This window comes from Chiloscyllium plagiosum, chromosome 9, assembly GCF_004010195.1.
Source record: "Chiloscyllium plagiosum isolate BGI_BamShark_2017 chromosome 9, ASM401019v2, whole genome shotgun sequence".
Taxonomy (NCBI): domain Eukaryota; kingdom Metazoa; phylum Chordata; class Chondrichthyes; order Orectolobiformes; family Hemiscylliidae; genus Chiloscyllium; species Chiloscyllium plagiosum.
In genome coordinates this window covers 20867913-20889234 of record NC_057718.1, presented here as the reverse complement: position 1 = coordinate 20889234, position 21322 = coordinate 20867913, and the positions used below count along the sequence as shown (strand labels likewise).

The 21322-nt window shown below is 39.4% G+C and overlaps 1 protein-coding gene across 3 annotated transcripts in view; it reads left to right on the top strand.

The window, feature by feature from the left end:
* slc30a6 (solute carrier family 30 member 6) overlaps window positions 1–21322 on the top strand; it is a 168346-nt gene that overhangs the window by 8531 nt on the left and 138493 nt on the right. Inside the window, exon 1 of one of the 3 annotated variants that reach the window (XM_043695544.1) lies at window positions 16784–16788. The exons of the other annotated variants lie outside the window; for them this stretch is intronic. The gene's annotated coding sequence lies outside the window, so the exon portion shown is untranslated. Of the gene's footprint in view, window positions 1–16783; window positions 16789–21322 lie in introns of those variants that run through there. 3 annotated transcript variants of the gene reach the window in all.

Here is a 21322-nt window from a genome sequence, read left to right as displayed (position 1 = left end):
AACCTTATGTTTCACAAATCCTGTCACGCTCAACGCCTTTAAGCAGCATTTGTGCAAAGAAATAATTACAGTTAACCTATTTCTGTCTCTAGTGACATAACCTTCACTTCACTTTTCATTCCTGTCTCTCTACAAATCAGGAAGGTAAGGTCAAGATCTTCAGAGGTCTCTTGCCTATCTCTCAATCCAGGTTATTGATTATCATATGACAATTATTAGAGGGAATGAAACACTTAGAAAAGAGAGACCTTACACAAAAACCTAGATAAGTTGTATTGGTACTTTCTCTGCATCATTCCTGATGAAGGGCTTATGCTCAAAACATCGATTCTCCTGTTCCTCCAGTGCTGCCTGACCTCCTGTGCTTTTCCAGTACCTCACTCTAGACTCATATCAATATGAGTCTAGAGTACAAAAACCTTAACCTTACGAGATTAAACTAAATCTTCATCTTGTATATATATTTGAGCTGAGTAGGGTATCTTGCACCCTGCAGTTGTCATAACACATCTGCAACATGCCATCTCTGTCCTTAATCACTTAAGAAAAAACTTTCTCCCCGTTTCTGGTATGTCACCTCACTTCCTGAAGACTTTAGGCATGCATCTCGTTCAGCTGTTTTGTAGAACAAGGATAACTGCTGCTTTCAGCCATCGGCTTCACTCTCCTCTGACACAACAGGCTTCTTCATCACCAAGATTGAAGCCATGGTCAGCAGCCTCTGCATTTACCCCCTCACTTAGTCTACAAAATCTAGGTATTCGCTAGGCTTCACCTGACCCTATTCCTGAAACCACTTGTGTCCTCTCTAGTTTTTCTTTCTTCTCTGCCTCATTCCTGCTCTGCAAAACTTGGATGTATTTGACTTCCTTTTGTAGTTTGCATGATTGATGTTGTAAATAGTTTTGTCTCATCAAGTACTGAACTTGTTTTGCAAAGCCATCAGCATCACTACCTTACTCCTCAAATTTCCACTCATCTTTTTTTGGACCAGCCGTGTCCATGTCACAGCAAAGAGCAGTTCAGAGGCTAGGTATTCTTGGTATAGCAGCATGGTTAACTTAACTTTCCAAAATCTAACCACCACTTGCAAGGAACAAATTGATATGTTAATGAAATACACTTGTCTCAATATGCACACCCATAACAACAGCATGTTGGGCACATGATCAATGCCTTATCCACTAGCCTAAACTCCCACCACTAGCATACTTAGTTGAAATGTCTCCTATCCACAAGTCACACTGCAGCAATTCACCAAGACTTCATATGTTCCTCACCTTTCCTTAGGTGTAGCATGCAGTACATAGAAAATAAATGTATGGGAATGCCATCAGTTCCTTGGTTCCTTCCAAATCCCACATGATCCTGAATTAGACATTGCTGCTTCTTCATCAGTGAACAAGATCCTGGAACTCCTGGACAGGATTGAAGGATTACATTCATTTCATAAACTGAAGTTGTTCAAAAAGACAATCCACTATCTTCAAGACTAACTAGGATAGGTAAAAATGTGGCCTGTCATTGTTACGAAGTCCTGAGAGAAAATACGTTGGCGAGTTTGGAGAAGATTTGTAGCTCAGGTTGAGGTTCTGGAGGTAGGTTTGTTCGCTGACCTGGAAGGTTCATTTTCAGATGTTTCATCACCATGCTAGGTAACATCATCAGTGAACCTCCGGTGAAGCACTGGTGTTAGTGACCCACTTTCTATTTGTGTTCCTTGGGTTGGTGAATCATCTAGAAAGGAATAAGTTGATTGGGGTTAGTCAACATGGTTCTGTGAAGGGTAGGTTGTGCCTCACAAACCTTATTGAATTCTTTGAGAAGGTGACCAAACAGGTGGATGAGGGTAAAGCGGTTGATGTGGTATATGTGGATTTCAGTAAGGCGTTTGATAAGGTTCTCACGGTAGGCTATTGCACAAAATACGGAGGCATGAAATGGAGGGTGATTTAGCAGTTTGCATCAGAAATTGACTAGCTGAAAGAAGACAGAGGGTGGTCGTTGATAGGAAATGTTCATCCTGGAGTTCAGTTACTAGTGGTGTACTACAAGGATCTGTGTTGGGGCCACAGTTGTTTGTCATTTTTATAAAGACCTGGATGAGGGCATAGAAGGATGTATTAGTAAATTTGCGGATAACACTAAGGTGTGGATAGTGACTAAGGATGTTGTAGGTTACAGAGAAACATAGATAAGCTGCAGAGCTGGGCTGAGAGGTGGCAAATGGAGTTTAATGCGGAAAAATGTGAAGTGATTCACTTTGCAAACAGGAACAGAAATGCAGAGTACTGGGCGAATGGTAAGATTCTTGGTATTGTAGATGAGCAGAGACATCTAGGTGTCCAGGTACATAGATCCTTGAAAGTTGCCACTCAGGTTGTTAAGAAGGCATATGGTGTGTTAACTTCTATTGGTAGAGGGACTGAGTTTCGAAACCATGAGATCATGCTGTTGAAGCTTCCCCGGGAGCTTCAGTGGGTAAGGGAGGACTCCCTACTGGAGTCTACTCAACCTTCCCTGGTTCTTTCCCTGAGATTGTTCAATTGCCTAGAATATATTCTTACAAGCGGTTCATTAAAGGTTTAGCATATTTATTGAAACATTTACTACAGTATCACAGTTACAGAGTAACAAGACACCAAGCCCTAGTCTATGTAGAGGTTCTAGAACTTCAGCAGAGTAACGGTACCAGCATTTAACAACCTCGGGCTCTCTGACTACTCCGAAAATGGCACTCAAAATATTTAGTATTTATACAATTTTTGCCCAATAAACATGTCAATCAAACACCTGCTGATGAACATGATGTCTTCACCACATTCCTGCTGTGTTGCGATGAACTTTTGTTGACCGATTACATTACTAGAATAGCGATAACGTAACTGCCCTTGTGCCGACTCTGGTGATGACATTAAGTGTTGATATCCTCTAAAGTTTGGTCACATACTCATCACCTCATATCCTTGTTTAAACCTGATTACTGACTGTCTTTTGTGTCTTAAACCCATTCCTCATTGTTTTCCAACTCACATGCTTGGTCAGTAAACTCTTGATTCAAACCCCTATTGTCTTTCCTCATAGGTACTTGAAGTTTGAAGTGATCTGTCAAAGGCTTTTGCTCCTCCTTAATGACTAATTTTTAAGTTTCATAGCTGCCTAAACTTGCTCTTATACAGAGCTGGGCTTCCTGCTTTTCCCAGCAAAGCTTGAAATCTTTAATTAAGTTATCTTTCTTAGTACCTTTTGCTTTAGTTCTAACATTCTTTGGTTTCTTTAATTCAATGCTTTCCCTTTGTGTCCTTTCTCAATGCTGCAGCTGTACAAAACTCTGGTGTGGCCACATTTGGAGTATTGTGTAAAGTACTGGTCACCGCATTTTTGGAAGGATGTAGAAGCTTTGGAAAGGGATCAGAGGAGATTTACTTAGGATGTTGCCTGGTATGGAGGGAGGGTCTTATGAGGAAAGGCTGAGGGACTTGAAGCTGTTTTCATCAGAGAGAAGAAGCTTGAGAGGTGACTTAATTGAGACATATAAGATAATTAGAGGGTTAGATAGGTTGGACGGTGAGCGCCTTTTTCCTGGCGATGGCTAGCATGAGGGGAGATAGCTTTAAATTGAGGGGTGTTAGATATAGGACATATGTCAGAGGCAGTTTTTTTACTCAGTAGTAGGGGCGTGGAAAACACTGCCTGCAACAGTAGTAGACTCACCAACGTTTAGGGCATTTAAATGGTCACTGGATAGGCATATGGATGAGAATGGAATAGTGTAGTTTAGATGGGCTTCAGATTGATTCCACAGGTAGGTGCAACATCGAGAGCTGAAGGGCCTGTACTGCGCTATAATGTTCTTTGCTCTATTTCCTGTTCTTTTTCTCAGAGGGTGATTGATTCTGGATCCAATCTATGTGTTTGTTGATCGAGTTCCGGTTGGAATGCCGTACTTCTAGGAATTCTCGTGTATGTCTGTTTGGCTCGTCTGATGTTGGATGTGTTGTCCCAATAAGTGGTGTCCTTCCTCATCCGTATGTCAGTGGGTCATGTCTTTTTGTGGCTAGTTGAAGTTCATGTATCCTGATGGCTATTTTTCTGCCTGTTTGTCCAATGTAATGTTTGTTACAGTTCTTGCTAGGACTTTTGTAAATAACGTTCGTTTTACTTCCTGTCTGTATAGGGTCTTTCAAGTTCATTAGCTGCTGTTTTAGTGTGTTGGTGGGTTTGTGGGCTACCATGATGCCAAGAGGTCTGAGTAGTCTGGCAGTCATTTATGAGATGTCTTTGATGTAGGGGAGAGTGGCTAGAATTTCTGGGCTGCTTGTTTGTGTTTATAGCTGAGAAATAGACAGATTTTTTCATTGGGTACCTGTTCTTTTTGAATACGCTATATAGGTGGTTTTCTTCTGCTCTTCGTAGTTCCTCAGTGCTGCAGTGTGTGGTGGCTTGTTGAAATAATGTTCTAATGCACCTTTGTTTGTGAGTATTGGGATGATTGCTTCTGTAGTTAAGTATTTGGTCCATATGTGTTGTTTTCCTGTAGACTCTGGTTTGAAGTTCCCCATTGACTGTTCGGTCTACTGTGACATCTGGGAATAGCAGTTTGTAGTGGTTTTCTTCCTCTTTTGTGAATTTTATGCCTGTAAGGATATTATTGATGGTCTTGAAGTTTTCCTCTAATTTGTTTCGTGTAGTTATGACAAAGGTGTCATCCACGTAGCGGACCCAAAGTTTGGGTTGGCTGGTTGGCAGAGCTGTTTGTTGGAGTCTATGCATTACTGTCTCTGCTAAGAATCCTGATATTGGAGATCCCATGGGTGTTCCATTGATTTGTCTGTAGGTTTTGTTATTGAAAATGAAGTGGGTGATAAGGCATAAGTCCACTAGTTTAATGATGATGTCTTTGCCGATGAAGTTGGTGGTGCCTCGTCTATGTGTCTTTCATTCTTCTAATAGCATAATCAGTATTCCTTTGGCGAGGTTGAATTTTCTGGATGTGAACAGGACTGTTACATTAAAGGAGACCATGATTTTATTATTTCCACTTTGACTGGGACAACACATCCATTCTAAGACAAGCCAAACAGAGACACTCATCGGAATTTCTAGAAGCATGGCGTTCCAATCGGAACTCTATCAACAAACACATCAATTTGGATCCCGTCTATCATCTGAGGAAAGAAAAAGGAAATTACATCAACACAGGAAATGGCATCATCAACCCAAGGAAACATAAACACATAAACAGAAAGCTGGCCATAATACCAGTGCTTCAGCGGAGGCTCACTGATGTTACCTAGTATGGTGACGCAACGTCAGAATGCGAACCTTCCAGCTCAGTGAGCAAACACAAAATATATAAAAACAATAGTGCATTTTCTGCTGTAAATTGATTGGACGATGAAGTAGTATTCTTACTTAGAAATGAATGTCCCATTTCATTACTTGAGCAATAATATCAAGGTGGCAGTTTTAGTTTCTTATTTGTAAGCTGGAAGATAAAGTGTATGTCACTGTTTAGCTGGACTGTTTGGCTGAAATGTGGGACACTATAGTAAAGACTGGAGAGAAATGCAAAATATGTAAATTAGATTGGAAATGAAGAATATTAAGAAGAATCTGCAAATCTACGTATCTCTTTTTTGATTAATATAAAGAAAAGGTGCTACTATTTCACCTAATTTATATCAGACATTTTTCCCCATGCCTTGCAGGCTGGAAAGTCTTGAATTTAGTCTGATTTATGGTGGTGAAGTTGTTTGATCTCAACCAGGCAATAATTGAGATGCTATCTTGGTTCCACTGAACTCAAGGGGTCAAGGTATGGTTAGGGCCTTCATTCCTGGTGTTTGACCAAGTAATAACATATTCCACTCTTCACTCACTACTGAGTTGGTGACAACAGAGTTCACGTTTAAAAGGGAGATGACATTACCAACTTAGATTTTTTAGCGTTCATGCATGGAATGTGGGTTGTCACTGGCTGGGCTAGTATTTATTGCTCATTTTTTTGTTGCCCTTAACTGGCTTAGTCATTTCAGAGTTAACCATATTGCCATAAGTCTGTATTGACAATTGTTGCATGATCACCATTAGATTTGCTTCTAATGCTTCATTTTGTATAAAATGGTGTAAGAAATAAATCAGCCAAGACCCTTAAATTAATAAACCTCAGGAGCAACATTTTCACACAGATAATGGTGTACATATGGAATGAGCTACCAGAAGAACTGGCAGAGGTAGGTACAATTACAATATTAAAAAAACATTTGGACACTTACGTGGATAAGAGAGGCTTAGAGAGATATTGGCCTAGTCAGGCACATAGGACTAGTTCAGTTTAGGAAACCTGGTCGGCATGGATGAGCTGCGCCAAAAGACCTGTTTCTGTGCTGTACACCTATGACTGTATAGAAAAATAATTTTATTGTTGAAGCTCACTCCAGCAAAGATGCAGAAATTATTAACAAACAGTTTAAAATGTAAATAATATAACTAACTCTGGCTAATGCAGAAACAACACACACAATCTCTCTAAGCATGCAAAAAAAAGTATCTGCATACTCTGATATTCTACAGAGTATCAAACCTAAAAGCTGGTCAGAAAAAAACAAAAATATGCTTTGTCTCATTTAAAATAGACTATGTTGCTTCCAATTGTTCATGAAAAAAATTGTGTTGCTCATGCAGGGTGTCTATGGGTGTGTATCGGGTAAACCTTTATCGTTTGTTGTACTTCAACTCCAATTTTTCCATTGGTCCCAAACTTTGAATCTAAGCAGTTAATTCTAAGTCATACCAATGTCGAAGGATAGTATGGAGTTCTGCCAACATCTCTTTTTTTAAATTGATTTATGGGGTGTGGGCTTTGCTGGCATTTATTGCCTATCCAGAGTTGCCCTTCAGAAGGTGGTGCTGATCTGTGTTCTTGTTTCAGTCTACGTGCTGTATGTACACCTGCAATGCATCAGGGAGGGAATTCCAGGATTTTGACCCAGTGGAAGCAAAGGAACAGCAATATATTTCCAAGTCAGAATGATGAGTGGCTTGGAGGGGAACTTGTAGATGATGCTGTTCAAATATTTTTGTTATGATTGTCCTTCTAAATGGTATTGGTTGAGAGTTTCAAAGATCCTGCCGAAGGATCTTTGGGAAGTTTCTGCAGTGCTTCTTGTAGATTATACATGCTGCTGTTACGGAATCTTGGTAGAGTAATTGAATGTTTGCGAATGTGGTGCCAATCAAGTGGGGTGCTTTGTCCTAGATGGCATCAAGCTTCTTGAGTGTCATTGGAGCTGCACTCATCCAGGAAAATGAAGAATATTCACTCACACTCCTAACTTGGGGTGGACTAGCTTTGGGGAGTTACTCCTCACAGTATTCCAAATCTCTGACCTGCTCTTGTCACCACTGCATTTGTATAGTGAGTCCATTTGAGTTTCTGGTCAATGGTTGGTAACCCCCCCCAGGATGCTGATAGTGAGGGATTAAGTGATGGTAATGCCTTTGACTGTAACGGGGCAGTGGTTAGATTATCTTATTGGAGGTGGTCATTGCCTGATATTTGTGTGGTATGAATGTTAGTTATCACTTGTCAGCCTCCAATCGCAACAAGGAAAGAACTCCCCCTGGTCCTCACCTTGTACCCCACCAACCTCCACATAAACCGCATCATCTGCCAACATTTCTGCCACCTACAAATGGACCCTCCCCACCCCATCTGCTTTCCATAAAGACCGTTCCCTCTGTGACTACCTGGTCAGGTCCACGCGCCCCAATAATCCATCCTCCCCTCCTGGCACCTTCCCCTGTCACCGCAGGAATTGCAAAATCTGCGCCTACACCTTCCCCACCTCCATCCAAGGTCCCAAAGGAGCCTTCCACAGCCATCAAAGTTTCACCTGCACTTCCACAAATGTCATTTATTGTATCTGTTGCTCCTGATGCATCCAGTCTCCCCGATGCCTCCTAGCAGAGCGCTTCAGGGAACATCTCCGGGACACTTGCACCAATCAATTCCACCGTCCAGTGGCCGCATCATCTGCCAACAGTTCTGCCACCTACAAATGGACCCCACCACCAGGGATATATTTCCCTCCCACCCCATCTGCTTTCCATAAAGACCGTTCCCTCTGTGACTACCTGGTCAGGTCCACGCGCCCCAACAATCCATCCTCCCCTCCTGGCACCTTCCCCTTTCACCGCAGGAATTGCAAAATCTGCGCCTACACTTTCCCCACCTCCATCCAAAGTCCCAAAGGAGCCTTCCACAGCCATCAAAGTTTCACCTGCACTTCGACAAATGTCATTTATTGTATCTGTTGCTCCTGATGCATCCAGTCTCCCCGATGCCTCCTAGCAGAGCGCTTCAGGGAACATCTCCGGGACACTTGCACCAATCAATTCCACCATCCCGTGGCCGAACATTTCATCTCCCCCTCCCCCTCCCACTCAGCCGAGGACATGCAAGTCCTGGGCCTCCTCCACAGCCACTCGCTCACCACCAGACACCTGGACGAAGAACGTCTCATGCCTCGGAATCCCAGGGCATCAATGTGGACTTCATCAATTTCTTCATTTCCCATTACCCCAGCTCCAAACTTCCAGCTCAGCACTATCCTCATGACCTGTTCCACCTGTCAATCTTCCTTCCCACCTATCGGCTCCACCCTTCTCTCTTACCTATCACCTTTACCCCTTCCTCCATCCACCTATTGCACTCTCAATTACCTTCTCCCCAGCCCCACACACTCCCATTTATCTCCTCCCCCGAGGAATCCAACCTCATTCCTGATGAAGGGCTCCTGCCCAAAACATCAATTTTCCTGCTCCTTGGATGCTACCTGACCTGCTGTGCTTTTCCAGCACCACAATAATCTTAAGCTTAAATCTTGCCCAGGAATTGTTGCATTTAGACATTAACTGCTTCAGCATCTGAAACTCCAAAACATCGATTTTCCTGCTCCTTGGATGCTACCTGACCTGTGTTTTTCCAGCACCACAATAATCTTAAGCTTAAATCTTGCCCAGGAATTGTTGCATTTAGACATTAACTGCTTCAGCATCTGAAACTTGTGAATGGTGCTGAGTGTTGTGCGATCATCGGTGAACATTCCCATTTCTGATTTTATGATGGAGGTAAGGTCATTGACGAAACAGCTGAAGGTGACTGGGTCTTGGACAGCACCCTGAGTGGCTCTTGCAAAGATGCCTTTGAGTTAAGGTGAATGACCTCCAACAACCACAACCATCTTATGTATCAGATATGAGTGCAACAACTGGAGAGTATAGATAGTGTGCCTTCAATATTGCATTAGCAAGTGCAGATTTAAACTTTTTTTTAAAATGCATTATGTTTCTCAAACTTACTTTCTCTCTTTGTTTGTTCTCGTATTAGAAATTCACCTTAATTCTAAAATACAGAAATGTTTAACTATATAGTAATTGTGTTATAAAACATTACAACACACTAGACTACAGTTAAGCATGTGGGCAAATGTCCAAATTAAAACTTGTCTTTCAGGAACCAGCATGTGTAAGAATATATATTTCTGTCAACATTTCATCGCAACTAAACACTTCGCCAGATTGCTGTCAGGGATCAGTGCTGGGATCCTAGCTATTCGCAATATGTAGATGAATGGTTTTGATAAGAGAACTAAATGCAATCTCTACGAATTTGTAGACTACACAGCTGGGTGGGAGGGTTAACTGTGAGAAAGATGTCAGGATGCTTCATGTGTGATTGGACAAATTGAATGAGTAAGCGATTATATGGCAAATAAATATGAGCTTATCCAGTTTGGTAGCAAAACCAGGAATGCAGATTATTATTTGAATGGCAATAGATCTGGGAAGTGGGATCAGCAACGAGACCTGGACATATTTTACTGTAGTCGCTGAAGGTAAGAATGCAGGTGCAAGAGCAATGAAGAAGCCAAATGTTATGTTCTTCTTAGTGTGAGGATTTGAGTACAGGAACAGGGATATCTAGCTGTAGTTGTACAATGTTTTATTGAGACCACACCAAGAGTATTGTGTGCAGCCTTGTTAACCTTATTTAATAAAGGATGCTCTAGTTATAAAGGGAGTGCAATAGAGGTTTATCAAATTGATTCCTGAAATGGCAGGACTGACATATGAGGAGAGACTGGATTGATTAGGAGTTTAGAAGAAGGAGGGGTCATCTCATAGGATAAATTTAAGAAGGATGATCCCAATTACTGGGGAGTCTAAAACCAGGGATTACGGTCAAAGCTCATTTAAGTCTAAGATGAGAAATTTGTTCACCAGAGAGTGATGCGTCTTTGGAATTTTTTGACACAGAGAGCAGGAACTAGGTACTGAGTTGGTTGATCAGCCATGATCACATTGAATGGCGGAGTAGGCACAAAGGAACAAATACCCTGCATGTCCAATTTTCTGTGCTTTTACTTTCCATTTAATTGGAATATTTCTTCCAAAATTGATCAGCTTTGGAAATTTAAAAATTAGCAAAGAAAAACCCATGTCGAGTCTCCATTTTAGATCAAGTTTATATAATGGGTATAACTTAAAATGGTGGCCTAATTTTCTACTCCGTCCTCAGTGTACATATGGCACTATGTTGTTAGAAAGATGATAGTCCAAAATTGCTCTTGGACACATAGTTTAACATACAATGAGGAAACTGGACACCTTATAAAAGACAGAGACAGAAAATCTGAGGCTTGACCACTAGGTGGGTCCATTGGAAAACTGATCAACTTGAGAAATGCATCTCTTTCTTGTATTTTCATTCATCAGTTCCAAGAAGGGAAAAAAAACTGCATCTGATATCATATTTTCACGTTGCTCATGTACAATGAAATGAGGAAGTATGAAAAATTGGTGAAAAGTAGTGAAATACAATGAGGGTGCAAGTAGAAAATAACCTTAAAGTGGACACACCGATATGAGGATCATCCTGCTTCTCCCGCTAAGAAAATTGGCCTTTGTCTTTCTTTTTTGTCACTGGTTATTCTTGCACTACTGAGTGAATATTTTAGCTGTTTGTTTTGTACTAATATTAATTACTAATGATCACAGCTATCATCAGATTCTGAAATACTTCATACTTGACCATAACTTACTGGTGGGTGGAAAGCTGCAGGTGTGGAGAGGTGGTCACACTGGCACACAGTGAGTCACAAGTTGCATTGTACATATTTGTTACTTTTATGTATAGCATTGAAATGATTTTGTGCTTACGCTAAAATAATCTATGGGGTAAGAAATACTCTAAAATGTTATCATTGGACAAATTAGTACTTTTGTTGTCTGGCCTTCGAATCAATGCTGTTAAGTATCATCTTGAAATATTTTGTGCATTTTTGCCTGCTCTACAAATAGTTAATTTACTTTCACCATTCCATCTTTTCGAACTTTTTTGTATGTAAACCACCTTGATTTTCATCAGCAGCAACATATATTTGAACCGAATGGTTCTCCAAGACAGTTCATCCCTTCAGCCTACTCCTCAATTATTCAGATTGCAAAAACTATTTCTAACACATCTTTAAAGCAGTCTTTGGCAAGAAAAATTTAAATACTCCAAGTAAATGCAAAATATTGTGAATGCTGGAAATGTGAATTAAAATCAGAAATTGTTGGAAAAGTTAAGCAGGTTGAGCAGCCTCTGTGGAAAGAGGATCAAAGCTAATGTTGAATGATTTTGTTGTCATGTGTATTTTAGTGAGAAAAACAGTAAAATATAGTGAAAAACTTTTCCACTGCTATATATACAGAAATGTATGTCATATGCTAAGTAATTGTGTTAACAATACTTGCAGCATGTTTCTGTATTTCCAGCATCTGGTGTTGCTAATAACCCTATATAAATAATTGAATGAGTGAGGACTGAAGACTGTGATTTCTGAATTTTTCAAGTTTACTTGTGTCACTGCTCTTCTGAGTGGTGATCCACATTAAGAGACTGAAAACTTTTAAGAATTTCAAAAACTGTATTGAGGACAGTACAAAGATGCAAAGCACACAAGCCTTTTTCTGATCGACCAATGATCCATTCAGTTCTGCTTCCTGTTCTTGTCTGGAACTGGAAGATTTAACATGTTTTGCTTCAAGTTTCCATTCTTATTTCACCTTCACATGTTCCATATGACTATTTCCTTCCCTTTCTTGATTTCACAGTTTCTATTTCTGAGAATAAGCAGTCCACCAATATCCATTCAAGTAACTCCAGCAGTTATCTTGACAAAATCCTGCAAGGATTCCTAACCATACTCCCAGTTTCTGCATTTGTTCTGATGATGCCACCTTACACCAGGCTGCTTCCTTTTCACTTATCTGAAGGTTCCCCTCCCCTTTATGATTGACTGACTGGGTTTTCAGCTATGTCTGACCCATCTCCTAAACTTTGACCCTCGTCTTGTCCCTTCCTTCTCAGAGCAATATTAGGGTTCCCCTTGTCCTTACTTTCTGCACCTCTAGTCTCCACATTGAAAGGATCATCCACCAAAATCTCTGCCACAGCACCTTCACTAGATGGTATTTCACAGGGGCCATTTCTGCTCTGACACCTTGGTGCAGTCTTCCATCACTCCTAACACTTCCAGACTCCCCCATGGCACCTTATTATGCAGTCAAGGAAGATGTAACACTTGCCTTTCATTTCATCCCTTCCCATTGTTCAAGGTCCCAAACAAAACTTCCAATTGAAGCAGCATTTCACTTAAACCTTTTTCAAACTAGTCTACTGCATTCACTGTTCACATTATGGTTTCTTTTACATTGGCAAAACCAAATGCAGACGAGGTGCCTGCTTTGCAGAACACCTCTGCTCTGTCTGTAAAAGTGACTAACCTTCCAGTTGCTTGCCATTTCAATAAACAGTCTTGTTCTGGTGTTAACATTGCTCTTCTGGGTATGCTTTAACATTTAAATGACTCACGATGCAAGCTCAAAGAGCAACACATCAATTTCTGCTGATGCACTTTACAGCATTGAGGACTCAATATTGAATTTCATAACTTCAGAAACTGACTGCATTATGTCTGTTCTCCAATTTTCTTACATTCTCTTCTCTTAACCCCATGTCACCACCAAAACACCCCACACCCAGGGACTTGTCTTGTTTACTTAGTCGTTAGAACCCATTCTCTCCCTTTCATCCATTTAACGTATTTTTCTCTTCCTTTATCATTAGAAACCCATTGTCTTTTGCACTGGGCCTCTATTTTTGTCAAAAGTACACAGAAGATCAGCATACAAACATGATTCCATACAGGGGTAATTTTAAAGGTCATTTCATAGGAACATTTCCTGTACTTACGAATGGCTACTTTACATTGTCCTGCATTGTATTTCAACTTGCGTACAAGTCAACTTGTGAAAGGACTCAAGAATGGAACAAATTTGTAACCTGAGAACTGTCAGTATTTTTAAAACAAATTCCAATACCTTTCAGTTCTGAAAAAGCCATTCCCAGACTCAATGTTAACTCTGTTTCCCTTTCCATAGATAATGCGAGACCTGAATGTTTCCAGTAATATGTGTTTGTTATCAAAAGAGAAAATGCTGGAAAATCTCAGCAGGTCTGGCAGCATCTGTAAGGAGAGAAAAGAGCTGACGTTTTGAGTCTAACTGACCCTTTGTCAAAGCTGACAGTTGGTATTTGAGAAGATTTTCTTTTGCAGTTTCTAAAAAGTCAGTCAAGACTTTATCTAATTTGCTTAAGCTCTTCAGAGAATTCCAAGTTTGTGGGACCATACAATGTCTCCCATCGACCAGTCATCCCAAAAATAAGTTCATACAGAAAGTAATTCAATTTGACAAATTTTGACAAGGTGCTACAGCATACTTGGGATATTGCTTAAATCCCCTTTAAAGTACCTCTAATTTGGTAATTTAGTGAAAATCTCTTTTCAGCAAAATGCTTGGGTGAGTTTCTGAATTTTATTAATAAAGTATCAAATGTATGGCATTTGCTTCATGTGAACTACAGGCTAGGTTTATGAACCAATACATTAATGTATGATTCTCTTGTATGCCTACAATGGGCTAGGGTATTTGTTCATTTTGAGAAATGATTCATGATATGAGGAGCCCTTTAACAAAGCAAAGTAAATGCTGAGATTGATTGGAATGGGAAAGAAATGAAAGCATAGTCAAATTTGTCTGAAGGTATGTGAGAAGTTGAATGTGCAAACACTTATCATTTCTATTGTCATGTTTAAGAATGGAATGCTATTGATATATCTTAAATTATGTTCTTCAGGCTCATACTTCCCTCTAATACTGCTAATCCATCATTTGAAACTAGTCCAATAATACTTCACGTTTCATGACTGCACAAAGCCTCAATTTAATATTGTAGAATGTTTACTTCAAATCAAGCAATCCAAATTAAGGATAATCATGTCAAAAGCTACTGAATTGGTTGTAGTATATGGGTGACCTGAGAACTTGTAATTTTTAATCATTTATTTCAAAGTATTGAAATGGTTCTGAGCTTAAATTTTAATCAGTGTTCAGAAGCCCATGAACTTAACTAGTATGCTAGTTTTGCTGCCCTTTGGTACTAAAATGTAAATGTCCTTTGTTATTAGATCAGTCAGTTCTTTAGTTTAAAACTACTGAATTAAAGTTATTGTTTGCAGGATTACTGTTTTCTGCTCTATAGAAAATCTGTACAATTAATGCATTAAAATCTGTTTTCAGCTTTTCCTTCCTATGTGTTCTAGTTTGTTTGACTTGGTTATTTGATGTTGATACCAATGTAATTTTGAAATATATTTAATTATATTTTGCTGTTTGATAGCTGCAAAGGTTTTTCTAAACTTGAAGAGCCACTCGGAGAGTAGCTCTTTTTCTCAGTCAAAGATAAAGTGTAAAATGTACCCTTTTACAATAATAGTTAAAATAATGCATCGTCTGTGTTCAGTAAAGCCCATTAATTTGTGTTGGCCTCTGCTAGAGTGACAGGAGATGTAAACTGACAACAAAAGAGCTACTCTAAGTATGGCAAATTGAAAATGTCACTGAAACATCTCCATTACAGGTAGTGAATGCATGGAACCTTGCTTGCACATGTTGTACGGTAGACTTCATAACTTTTCGACTTTAATGGATACAGTGTTCTGTAATAGTAGGATAGTGTTTCAGTTAATGACCATGATTTATCATGCCTCCTGGTAATCTCTCCAAGTGGTGTAGGTTTTCAGTGATAAATGAACATAATTTGTAATCTGGAAAATTCTGAATTCTGATTTAAAGCATGCATTCATTTTTTACATCTATACTTATATAGTAAATTATCTACCCACCCCCACTCCAAACCTCATTTGTGGTTGCATGAGCCATAGTAATTCCTGGGTTCATCTTTCATCTTACAAAATTTTAAACTACTTCCTCTGTTTTATCATGTGGGTTCCTTGAAAATGGAAAAACTGTTTTTCATTATTAATAAATAAATGGCTATAACTTGATTTTGTTATTGTTCATTTGCTTAGAGGCATTTCGTGTACAATGCATAGTGATGGTAGGTTAGAAGTAGCAAAGAAAGTTGCTCCAGTATTCTGGTTGCAATTTCAGTTTTCATAACCCCAACTGTTATGTATATTTAATACTAAAGTTTAGCTGAAAATCAAGATAGTACATATCATTATTTCAGCTCTGGTTAAAAGCAACTATATTGTCATTTCATTTCATATATTTCTTGAGACATTTTACCTACTTGGTGAATTGACAAAAATATACATTAATGGTCTATATCAAGAAAATTTATGGATGGGACATGATTGCATTTTTTAGAGTACCAGTCGTGTTGGCTCAGTTACAGTTTGTTTCTACTGAAATTCATTTCCATAGTTATCAACAATAACACTTTCACAAATAGTGAATGAAAGTTCTATAATTTTTACTCACATTAAAAAGTATTCATTATTCAAGTGTAGTAATATTCAGTATTATTAATAAACTAGAAATGAGTTTATTCTGAAAAAAGTTAACTGTTTTTGCCTCCACCTTCATTTTAACCTTCAGTAACTGAAAAGATTAGTCAGTTTCTTGGTAAGTTAAATAGTGTTTAGTTTATGAAAAGTTTTAAAATGAGCCAGATATTCCCATGTGCCTGAGGTAATGGGCTCCAAGTACCAGACACTCGACAGCAGCCAGAATCAGTGAAGCATTTTCTGTTGTTATTAATTTTGGTTTTGAGCAAAATTATTTTGCATTTAGAGATCCTGGAAACTAACTTTTGACATATAACTTGTGTTTACCACCCCTTACTGTTTTCCACTAGTTCTCTGGTTTCACTAGGGTTGAGATGAAAGAACCAGCACAAACTTTTTTAAAAGAAAGCTCTACCTTGGTTTATTTTTAATCTGGTTAAATTTGTCACATGAAGGGTTAACTTCTATAGAGAATAGACAGAAGATTGAGTACCTGGGTTCACAGATACAATTAACCGTTTTTCTTCTATGCTTTGTTAGTTTGAAGTGTTGTGCTCATTTGTACATTTCAGAGAGGTTCTTGTGTGTAATATTGGAATGGTTACTCTGTTTTTGGTTGAGGAAGGGTTATTGGTCAATAGAATTCTTTGGTGCACCTAGATTAGGTAAGCATCAGTTTAACTTTATATCTGTAAGCTAGCACCTCAGACAAGTGGGCGGCACGGTGGCACAGTGGTTAGCACTGCTGCCTCGCAGCGCCTGAGACCCGGGTTCAGTTCCCGCCTCAGGCGACTGACTGTGTGGAGTTTGCACGTTCTCCCCGTGTTTGCGTGGGTTTCCTCCGGGTGCTCCTGATAGGCGGGTAAGTACTATTTTTAAAAATACTTATGCTTAGTCATGATGCTTGTGTTGATTTAAAATGTTTATCTCTTGTAATTGTATAGGTTACAGGACATGTTTTCAATAATCAAATTTTACCCAAAATAGAAAACTTTTTCGTTTGTGAAACCCATATCGATTAGTGAACAGTTTGGAATGAGAGACTATGCTGTGGCCCAAGATACCGGCCACTTCAGCGGACAGCTGGAACTGACAACCGGAAGCGGCAGATACAAATCACTATAAATGCCGGTGGAAACATAGAAGCGCTTCACAGGAGACTCCCAAGCACTGAGGATGTCACCTATTCAGGGGACAAAACGTCTTCAACACAAATTCCCAGCTTGTCGAACAGAACCACAACAATGAGCACTCGAGCTACAAATCTTCTCCCAAACTTTGAATTTACAATGATGTTAAGAAAGGAGTTTCAGGATCTTGACCTAGCAAAAGAATGATGATGCCTTTCTCAATTAAAAGGATGTGTGACTTTAAGGGGATCTTGCAGCTAGTGGTGTTCCATGCATCTGTTGTACTTGTTCTTCCAAGTTTTGAAGGTGCTACTAAAGGATCCTTGGTGAGTTGCTGCTGTGAATCAAGGGTATAATATACATAGCTGCCACTCCGCATCAGTGATAGAGAAAGTGAGTGTTTAAGATAGAGATGGGATGTCAGTCAAGTGGGCTGCTTTATCCTGAATGGTGTGGAACCTCTCTCATGTGTTTTTGGAGCTGCACTTACCTAGCCAAGTGAATCAAAATTCATCACACTCCTGGCTTGTGCCCAGATGGTGGACAGGTTTTGGGGAATCAGAAAGTGAAGTATTCCCTGCATATGGTTCAGTAAAGTTCCTGGTTAATGATAAGTCCTAACCCTGAACGATACTATTCTGGTGGTTTCAGCAATGGTAACGCTGTCAAATGTCAAAAAAAATGGTTAGATTCTTGTTTGATGAAGTGAGATTCATGTAAAGATGTATTTGTTTTAAAAGAGTTTAGATTTTAAACCGGTGGCATATGGGCCTTGGATTATTTTGATGAAGGGATTTAAGAATTACCTGAGTCAGTCTTTGCAGGTTTGTGATTTAAAACCAGTATGCTGTCAGAGAATAGGTGACTGCAAAGCCTCCTGCAGAGGTAACAGAAGTTCGATTGTGCTGTGGTGATTAACAACAGGAAGAAGCTAAGATGAGCAAGTCTTTAAAAACCTAGTTAAAATGCTTTTGGGTTCAGTTTGAAGGGGATCTACCTGAATCAAGTGTAGTCTGTCGCAGGAGAGGAGATTGTTCAAATGAATTAATGGAATATTACCTCTGTGAAACTGCATGGTTTGTGAAATTTCCAGGCCATGAATGTTTGGTTAGAACTCAGCAGACAGTTAAAAGTCTAAGAAGCTTTTGGTTTATTCCAGGAGAAAATATATTTCAATGAAGAAGCAAACTTAGAGAAAATATCTCTGGATTTTGATTAACTGTAAAGTGACAGTGTTTGGAGATAGTTGAGGTTTTTGAAATATTTTAATATGATATATTTAGATAGCTTGGTTTGTTTTATATTTATTTTCTTTTATAAAAAGATGTCTTTTATGTTAAAAAATCAAATCTGCAGCCTTGTGAATTTGTGTTTCAGTAAAAGATCACCATGTTAAATAAAATAGGAAAAGATCAATCTAGCCATATCACATTCTGGAATCTGATTTGTCCAGTAGTAGCATTAGCTGGAATCATAATACCTGTTTACCATGGTCATTGCTAACTTCTGCCTAGTATATGTTGGGTAGGTTTTTCAGAGTCAGGTGAATTACTTGATACAGAATTCCCAGCCTTTGACGTACTTTTGTAGTCAGGGTATTTAAACAGCTCATCCACTTCAGTTTGTGATCACTGGTTACACTCAGGAAGTTGATAATGGCGGATTCAGCAATGGTTAATTCAATTGAATGTCATGGGGAGATGATTAGAATCGCTTTTTTTAATATAGAGTAGTTCCCTGACATTTGTATAGTGTTCCTGTTACTTGCCACTTATCAGCCCAAGCCAGATATTACTGTGTGTGGGCATTCAATCCTTCAGAGTCTGAGGAGACTCAAATAGTACAAAATCCAATGTGCTCATCCCAAATATCCCAAAATCTGACCTGAAGTTGGAGGGAAGGCCATTGGCAGACCTTTTTAAAAAAATGTTGAGCCGAGAATACTACCCTGAAGAACTCTTGTAATTTATATCCTGACAGTAAGATGATTAGTCTCCAACACCCACATCCTTTTTTCCTTTGTGTGAGATATAACTACAACTACTTGAGAGTTTTTCCTTTTATTCTTATTGGGCATGTGCATACCTGGTTGTGTCAGCATTTGTTGTCTGTCCAGAGATGTCTTTGAAAAGATGGTGGTGAGTTTTCGTTTTGAACTGCCACAATCCATTTGTCGAGAGTGTGGTGCTGGAAAAGCACAGTAAGTCAAGCAGCATGCAAGGAGCAGGAGAATCAATGTTTCGGGCAATTGATGAAGGGCTTTTGCTCAGAGCGCTGATTTCTCCTGGTCCTCACATGCTGCCTGGCCTGCTGTGCTTGTCCAGCACCACCCTCTCAACTTTAATCTCCAGCATCTGCAGTCCTCACTTTTGCCTGACATCTGTGTGTATCAGTAGACCCACAATGGCATTACTCAGTTAAGTACAACCTTGATGTCAAGTGCAGTTACTCTAATCTCTCCCTTTGGGTTAATTGTGTTGATTTGCATATGCAAAGACTGTGAACAATGTCACTTAGAAGATCTTAGAATCACTACAGTGTCCATTCAGGCCATTTGGTCCATCAAGTCCACACTAACCCTCCAAAGAGTGTCCCACCCAGAGCCCCCTACCCTGCCCGTGTAACCCTGCATTTCCCATGGCTAACCCACCTAGCCTTCACATCCCTGGCACACAATTTAGCATGACCAATTCACCTAACCTGCACATCTTTGAACTGTGGGAGAAAGCCTGTGCAGACACGGGGAGAATATGCAAACTCCACACAGACAGTCACTTGAGGCTGGAATTGAACCCAGGTTCCTGGCGCTGTGAGTCAGCAGTGCTCACCACTTTTAATTCCCTATTCTTGCTGTAAGAAGTAATGAAAATGTTGAATTGTTTGATCACGACTAATTGTGTTTTTAACAGTTGTCCTATCACATAATTACAAATGAACAATCTTTCAGCATGAAAAATTAATTTTGTAAGTGAGAGTCGTATTCCCTCAGAAGAACATTTAAACTGAGTTGGTTTTTTTTGTTTGAAGTTTTATATATTTCAGTTTCTCCCTTACACCCCATATAGAGTCCTGATCTTTTGTTCACTTGCTGTGCAGTGATTAAGATATTTTAAAAATGAATTTCACTCCCTGCTTTGTTGTCTGAGAATTCTTCAGTGTAAGTGGCTAATCAATCTACGTGATTCTTGCTTTGCTTAAAGATGGCTCCACATTCAAAGTCATGCAAGAACAGAGAATCCACACTCAAAATCAAATGCTTCTGATTCATTGTTGACCACAAAATCCAGGTCAAGTTCCCAAATTAGACATTGGGATATTGTATTTACTAGCTTTGTATTTTCTGGTTAAAACATTATAAGTGTACAGTTTTACATTGTTTGAATGCTCCAAATGTTGTAATTGCATTTATGTTGTAGAGCATAATTAATGATATTTTCATTGTCTAGTAATTCCCTATACAATATACCAGTAATTATCAAGAAACAGCAAAAAAAGCCATTTGCAACTCTCCAATACTTTTATTTCAGTTTTCAAAGCCTTTGAATGTGTTTCATAAAACTAACTTAATTTAGAAAAATTAATCTATCTCAGCAGATTACAAGGTTTAAGAACTACTTTTTAAAATTCCCTAGGCATATACAGATTGTGATTCAGAAGGTAGGCACAAGACCTTGTACAAATTGTAGAAAATTGATGACAGTGAAGGCATTTGGCCTATTGTGTCTGTATCAGATCTACATTTGGAATGTGGATGATTGGACAATGATTTCCCTTTCGATCAGTTGAAAACTAATTGAGGGCACTCTTTATGTGCGAGGAGAAATGTCCCCAGTAGGTGACTGCAGCCCATGCGTGAAATGGTGATGACCTTCGAGCCACGGGACTCGCCTGTTACTCTTAATACTGGATTTGAACTTTTAAATAATCACCTTCTCACAGACACAGACCAAATCCTGAACTATGAAAGCAACCACCCCAATACACGCAAACGAAGTTGCATCAAGACACTGTTCAAAAGGGCCACAACACACTTCAGCACACCAGAACTGCAAAAAGAGGAAGAGGAACACCTATACAAGATATTCGCAAAAAACGGATATCCGCGCAATTTCATCAACAGATGCCTAAGGGAAAGACAACAGAACGAGGACATGCCGCAACCCAAAGGACTAGCCACACTACCATACATCAAGAACATCTCTGAAATGACAGCCAGACTACTGCGACCACTAGGACTTATAACAGCACACAAACCAACAGCCACTC